At 38.2% G+C, this 7,561-nt stretch overlaps 1 protein-coding gene across 1 annotated transcript in view; it reads right to left on the bottom strand.

Annotated features, from left to right (window-relative positions):
- LOC130134274 (cytosolic 10-formyltetrahydrofolate dehydrogenase-like) overlaps positions 1 to 4,134 on the bottom strand; it is a 28,697-nt gene extending 24,563 nt beyond the window's left edge. Inside the window, exon 1 of the mRNA XM_056302177.1 lies at positions 4,051 to 4,134. The gene's annotated coding sequence lies outside the window, so the exon portion shown is untranslated. The remainder of the gene's footprint in view (positions 1 to 4,050) is intronic.
- Positions 4,135 to 7,561: the final 3,427 nt, after the last annotated feature.

The raw sequence follows: 7,561 nt of genomic DNA on the forward strand, positions 1-7,561 counted from the left end.
ATTGCGCGTATGATTGTGTTTGCATTACAATGCTTACCTTGTTTTCTGTTTTTAGAGAGTATTGCGCATTTGTATTGGCCTCATTTTTCATTAGTCAGATGTGCTGAACTCCATGTGTGTTGCCTACATCACATGGGTCTCGGCATCTCTGATGCTCCTGTAGGCAAAACAGAGGGGGCTGATCATGTGTTCTCCCTAAGAATATGCTGCTTTCATGCTTCCCATGTCATAAACACGACTTCGGAAGTTGGGTACATGTTATGCTTGGGCGTTCAAGTGGTTCAGTTGTGAGAACACAGCTGCTACGCAACATGGATGCCAAAAGTCTCCTCCTCCTCCATGTAATGCAGGAAATGCAGAGTCATAATGACAGAGGAAAAAGATGAGGCCATTGGGAACATCAACATTTTCCTCAGACATAGAATTACTATGAAAAACTCTATATAACTAAAATGATCATACATTAACTTACATCCACCAAAAAATGAACTTTCATGGTCTCTGCCATTTCTGAAAACATCAACAACATGTCATGACTTGTGTATGCGGAGCTTTCAGAAAAATGCCTACTTGGTTAATCCCATTAATATTATAGACCAAGAATGCTGTGATGCTCCACTGACTCTACAAAAGGTGACTGATTTCATTAATAGCCTTAAGCATAAAAAAATCTCCTAGGGTGGATGGAATTACATCAGAATTTTACAGAACATTTCCCCCCATTTTTATTGAAGGCTTTCTCAGAAAATATATCTAATGAATCGCTCACTCCTACATTAACACAAGGATTAATCACACTTATTCCAAAACCCAAAAAGGATGTACTGTCCATTGATAATTGGCATACTATTTGTCTTCTAAATAATGATTACAAGGTGCTAGCAACTGCCTTTGCCAAATGTCTTAAGTCAATTTTGGATACTATCATAGACGAATCACAATCTTGGTTCAGGAATAATAGGCACATATCAAATGCTATTAGAGTAGTACTAGATATGTTAGATTACTCTGAACTAATCCATGATAACAGTTCCATCCTCTTTTTAGATTTCCACAAGGCTTTTGATTCAGTCAAACACAAATTTATTTTCAATTCACTCGAAAAATTTGGTTTTGGGCATTATTTTAGCAAAGACAGTCACACTTTATTTGCTAATAGTAATAGCTCTATTAAATCAAACTCTGGCAAAACACCATGATTTGATGTAAAACTGGGGATCAGGCAGGGTTGCCCAATTTCTCCTTATGTCTTCCCCCTCATCAACCAGCTTATAACCAGTCATATTAAAACAAGAACTTTGAAAGGCGTTACAATAGCTGAACAAGAAATTGTCATTAATTAGCTAGCAGATGACACCGTTTTAAAAAAAAAGACTTGATGTATCTTGTGCTCTAGATTTAATTCATGTATTCTCTAAGGCTTCTGGACTATACTTGAATATAAACAAATATGAATCTGCAGTGAAAGACTCTTATTTGCTCAATATCAAACATTCCTGTCAAAGATACTGTTAGGGATCTCTATCAGTAAGGATACAAAAATTTAAAAAAAAACTAGAAGTACTTTGAATGTTACCTCAATCATAGAAAAGGCAGAGGACATTTAACCAGGACTTCTCAGGGATGTCTTTGAAAGGTAGAACTTCAATAAAAAAAAAAGCAGAGGGCATTTCTATGCTTACCTATGCTGCCCTCTCGTTACATATCGATAATAAAACAATCAAAGACATAGACCTGCTAATTTTCAAAATTTTATAGAAGAATAAAAAGCATTACATAATAAAATTAGTCATTATGAATACATATAAGAATGGGGGGGTCTCAATTTTCTGGATTTCAATACTTTGAACAATACCTTTAAGATTAACTGGATTGAGTAATTCTTAAAAAAAACGTTTTTTTTTCAAATTCAATATGGAATTGTATTTCCAATCATATATTCTCTGAAATTGGTGGATTACAATTTGTATTAGTGTACGATTATAACTTTGAAAAGATTCCTATTCACCTTTCTAACTTTGACAAAAAAAGCACTGCTTGCATGGTCTATGATACACAAGCACAATTTTTCACCACAACGCTGTTCTATATGAAATAATAGATGTGCTTTACAAAAACAGATTTCTATTTTTCAAGGAATGGTTCATGGACCGCAACCCAACCCCAGAGAAGCAGCTAATGATGAGATGAGATGGTTCAATGATAACATTGTTTGACCCTTTTTCATTCATTATCTTAACTGCTTATCCTGCTCTCAGGGTCACGGGTTTGACCCATCTGGATATAAGAACAATCATGAGATCCGTGCTCTTTTTGAATGGAATATTGTTCCGTTTCACCTGGAATAGCTTTTTGGAATAGTCGTGTAAACAACTTAAAAACAAGTGTGGACTCTCCCACAGAAATTCTTTTGGTCAAGAAGGTTAAAGAAGTATCATTTAAAGTATTACCTGGTTAGCGCTTTCTTAGTTAAATTTTAAAAATGATACCGATTTAAGCTGTGCCTTCTGTTATTCTCATACTGAGACTGTTGTCCATCTATTTCGGAAATGTATACATACCTATAAACTGTGGCAAGATATTTGTAGATTTGTCTTGGATAATATCTGTAACTTTGAGCTTCTACTGGAGCACAATACATGAAAAAGAGTATGTTCTAATCAATCTCATTATATTTTTTTGCAAAGCTTTACATTCACAAATGTAAATTTGATAAAGTTAAACCTCACTTTCGTGTTTTCAAGAAATAAATTGTACTATATATTAAGATAATAACTTCAGCAAAATAAAACAAAAACGCTATTAAAACTGCTCCCATATTAATGTTTTTACTTCTTATGTTGACCCCTGGCATATATTTTTTAGTCTTTCTTTTATTCGCTTATATGTATGTTTACAGTAATATTTGTTTGAATTGAATTGTTATTTGAATAATTATATTGTATTGTTAAAAGAACTGAAACAATAAAAAAAGAAAAGAAAAGAATAGTTGAATAGTTGAAGAACATAGTTGAAGACCGCTCATTATTTACCATTAATAATGCCTATTGCTATTTATTTTGTAATGTTATTCAAACATATCACCGTGCGCCGTCTAATAGACCGGGGTGTCACTGCAGGCAGGATATGAATGTGTCTAATTAAACTAGATTACACATTATAACATATCAGCCATGTTGCCTTTCAGAGCTGGAGCTGGCTGACCCTTGGGGGTGGGTTGCGCTTTCCCCAACGACCTGCTGCAGCCAATCACATTACAGAGCTTGGGCATGCCTTTGGTTTTGACCAATAAGAATACAGGAGGCGTCCAGCGGCACTTGACAACTACGCAGATGAAGCGTTGGTCAAATGTGCCAGTGCAGTGTGTGTCCCCTGTTTTCAATACATGTGCGCAGAGGAGAAACTAACAACTCGCCTGCCTGTCACGCTGTTTTGATTGTGAAACCGCGCTGATTATAAAAAACAACAACAGTAAAACACTCAAACAATCAATCAACATGTTGCTATTTCTGGTGAAATGGAAGTGTAATTAACCAAAGTCCACTTTAAAAGTACGAAGCAAAATAAATGCCTTGTTTTCTGCACGAAGGCGCAGGGAGCTAACTAATGTGTGCGTGGAAGAAGTCATGCAGATCACGTTGTAATGATGGACATATCTAACTTCGTGTTGTTCACTGCGTTGACTTTTCGTGTTAAAACCGAGTCAGTCATGTCTCTTGGATACATATTCTACAGGGGATGAATCGATGGGCTCAACATGAGGCAATCATCCAGCGAAATATTGCAAGGAGTTTTCAAAACTATCCTATCCTCATGCGTGCGACATCAGGTTTATCAACCCGCAAAATACTCATGACAGGTACCCTTTTAAAGCAGTTGTAAACAAATATTCGCCACATTTTTTTCCATGAAAAAACAACAACAACCTGACATGGCAATGAATGAATGCAAAGCAGCACGATCAGACTAACGCTTCAGAACATGAGACTCACTACTGCACAAGGAAACGCAGTCTAAATTTTCAAAGAAATGTTAGAAAGTCAGTCTTACTCCGCAAATTGAAGACTCGAGTCCTCCCCACCGGCTTGAAGAGAGCGAACAAGTGAATACCGTTGCTCTCCACCTCAATCCAAACCCAGAGAGTTGCACACATGCAGACTTCCAATTACATAACATGTGAATGGCGTGATTTGATTGGAGGGCTCGTAAGGCTTTAGGGGAGTGTCTGGGAGGTCAACTTCTGAACTACAAACCGGTTTGAACGAGGTATCGAAAAAAAGCCAATTCAGTTTAGAAACCCACCATAAAGCAGCTATCCAACGAGCCTGTTGCCATGGCGGAAAAGGTGAGGCATACTGGGAGTAAATTGGAAGTAACATATGAAGACTCGTTTGTGATATTCTTACTTATTTCGACATTCAGCCACCAGTCTTGCTGGGTGTCTCAGTTCTCTCCCTCCAATGAGGTCTGATCTATCTCATTGAGTTGTTTGTTTTTGCAAATATGAGTTAATGTACACAGTGTATACTTGTATTTGGGTTAGCGTTTAAATTCAAACCTTCACTTCCTGCCAAAGCAAAGGGTTGGTCTTTTTTCCCAATAACCTCTTGCCGAATTGAATAGGTTACTACATAAGACGTAAGAGGCTGGCCTTAACAAGGCAATTCAGCTTTGTGTATGGACTTAAGAAATAAACTAATCATTTACAATTTGTAATCAAATCAAGGTAGTTTTTTCACATTATGGCCTTTTTGCAAATATCAAAAATACGGTCATGCCAAAAGGACATTTTCACATTTCATGACTGTGCAAATAGTGACTATTGTACTTAGATTAGATTAGACTAGACTAGATTGGATTAGATTAGGTTAAATTAGATTAGATAGTTTTATTAGCCACACGACCAAGGCCAGTGGAATTTTTCACTATATGTTAAACTCCGCAGCACAATACATACATGGACAACAGCAGACACTCCACATATTATCACAAACGATACAGTTACACAATAACAGAAACAAACATATTATGCACAACAATTAGCGGAATGATAGTATGCATGCCAACGGTGTGTTAGACGTGGAAATGGCTTTCAGGAGTATTCACTAAAATGGAAACAAACAAAAAAGCAATTAACATGGAGAGCAGAATAATAACTCAGAGGCAGGCTACATGACCCCTTATTTTATCATACGGCGATATGTAAATGGTGAAAAACACAGGGCAGTGTTTACATTTACTCATGTTTCAACATTGTTTGTGATCATGCTATGAGGAAACACAATAATTAGATTAAAATAGACTTGGTTTATTTATATCTAGATTTAGCCATGACTATGCTTCGCTCCCAAAAAAGGCTAGATGTGTAAAAACAAAAGGTTCTGAGTTATTAAACCACTTTAAATTATCATCTATCTGATACAATATAAAATTTAAACACAACAGAACCCTGGTTTATTTTCACTAATTATCTGACTAGATAAACAATGCCTCTTCTTCGCAATATAAATATATACCGATCAGCCAAAACATTAAAACCACCCACCCTAATAGTGTGTAAGTCCCCCTCATGCCACAAAAACAGCTCTGATCCATTGAAGCATGGACTACACAAGACCTCTGAAGGTGTTCTCTGGTATCTGGTATCAAGACTTTAGCAGCAGATCCTTTAAGTCCTGTAAATTGTGAGGTGGGGCCTCCATCGATTGGACTTGTTTTTCTAGCACATCCCACAGATGCTCCATCAGATTGAGATCTGGGGAATTTGGAGGCCAAGGCAACACCTTGAACTCTTTGTTATGTTCCTCAAACCATCCCTGGACTATTGTTGCAGTGTGGCAGGGCGCATTATCCTGCTGAAAGAGGCCACTGCCATCAGGAAATACCGTTGCCATAAAGGGGTGTACCTGTTCTGCAAGTGCCAAAATAGCATCCATATGAAAGCCAGGACCCAAGGTTTGCCCAGAGCATCACACTGCCTCCGCCGGCTTGCCTTCTTCCCATAGTGCATCTTGGTGCCATCTCTTCCCCAGATAAATGACGCACACAAACCTGGCCATCCACATGATGTAAAAGAAAATGTGATTCATCAAACCAGGCCACCTTCTTCTATATTGCTCCATGGTCCAGTTCTGACACTCACGTGCCCATTGTAGGTGCTTTCGGCGGTGGACAGGGGTCATCATGGACACTCTGACCGGTCTGCAGCTACACAGCCCCATATGCAACAAGCTGTGATGTACTGTGATGTACTGTGTGTTCTGACATCTGTCTGTCATAGCCAGCATAAACTTTTTCAACAATTGAGCTACAGTAGCTCTTCTGTGGGATCAGACCAGACGGGCTAGTCTTTGTTCCCCATGTACATCAATGAGCCTTGGGAGCCCATGACCTTGTTGCCGGTTTACTGGTTGTCCTTCTTTGGACCACTTTTGGTAGGTACTGACCACTGCATATCAGGCGCACTCCACAGGACCTGCCGTTTTGGAGATGCTCTGACCCAGTTGTCTAGCCATCACAATTTGGCCCTTGTTAAAGTTACTCAGATCCTTGTGCTTGGCCATTTTTCCTGCTTCCAATACATCAACTTTAAGAACTGACTGTCCACTTGCTGCCTTATATATCCCACCCCTTGACAGGTGCCATTGTAATGAGATAATCAATGTTATTCACTTACCTGTCAATGGTTTTAATGTTTTGGCTAATCTTTGTATCTACTACATCAGTGCACCAAAGGCCTATAAACATACCTCTACACAGATACACTTAACCCCAGTACAACTTTTAGATCTGATAATGGGGTTGTTGTTGCTAAACTTAGTGGTACCAAAGATTAGAAAAGTCAAAGATCTGCATGTCAGTTATTAAGGGTGATAATATCTTTGGAGAAAAAGTATGGAAAGTAAGTATGGGATGTTGTGCTTTTTGTATATTTTGTAAGCTTTTTTGTCTTTCATGTATGTCTGCATATTTCTCCCAAACGGAGGGAAACGTCAAAGCCAGTGACAAGCCTGTGAGAAGAACTTTGCTCTGAAGTTTGACTTGTCAATAGGCTGTAACACTCTTAAAGATTTATCTTGATGTGTTGATGTGTTGTACTAGAATTGGGATAAATGACTTGTGTGGTGATTTTAGAGATTATCTGATATGGGTCACAGTCCAAAAGCTGCAAGTTCAGCTTTTGCAGTTGACACCACAGTTAATTTTGTGTGCTGGCTCAAAGTTTCCAGTGAATATGGAAACTGATAATCCATTCATATAATATTTGATAAACATTCACAATATGTGCTGTGTGATAGTTACCGATACTAATAATTTTGACACAAGGTAACATGGTATTTCCCTTGACTCTCACTTCCCTTCACAGAATCCCTCAAACCCTATGTTTTTTAGGCTAAGCCCCCCAGTACCTACATCATTCAGTGCCCCAATGTACCCTGTTTAAATCTGAGCTAGTTTGTACTGGTATTCAGTAAACTTAAGTTAATGATCCACTGATGGCAAGCATCACCTGACCCTCAGTTCATGTCTACAGACACCATGGTGGGAGGGTATTTCTTTG

Source organism: Lampris incognitus, chromosome 2 (genome assembly GCF_029633865.1).
Source record: "Lampris incognitus isolate fLamInc1 chromosome 2, fLamInc1.hap2, whole genome shotgun sequence".
Taxonomy (NCBI): domain Eukaryota; kingdom Metazoa; phylum Chordata; class Actinopteri; order Lampriformes; family Lampridae; genus Lampris; species Lampris incognitus.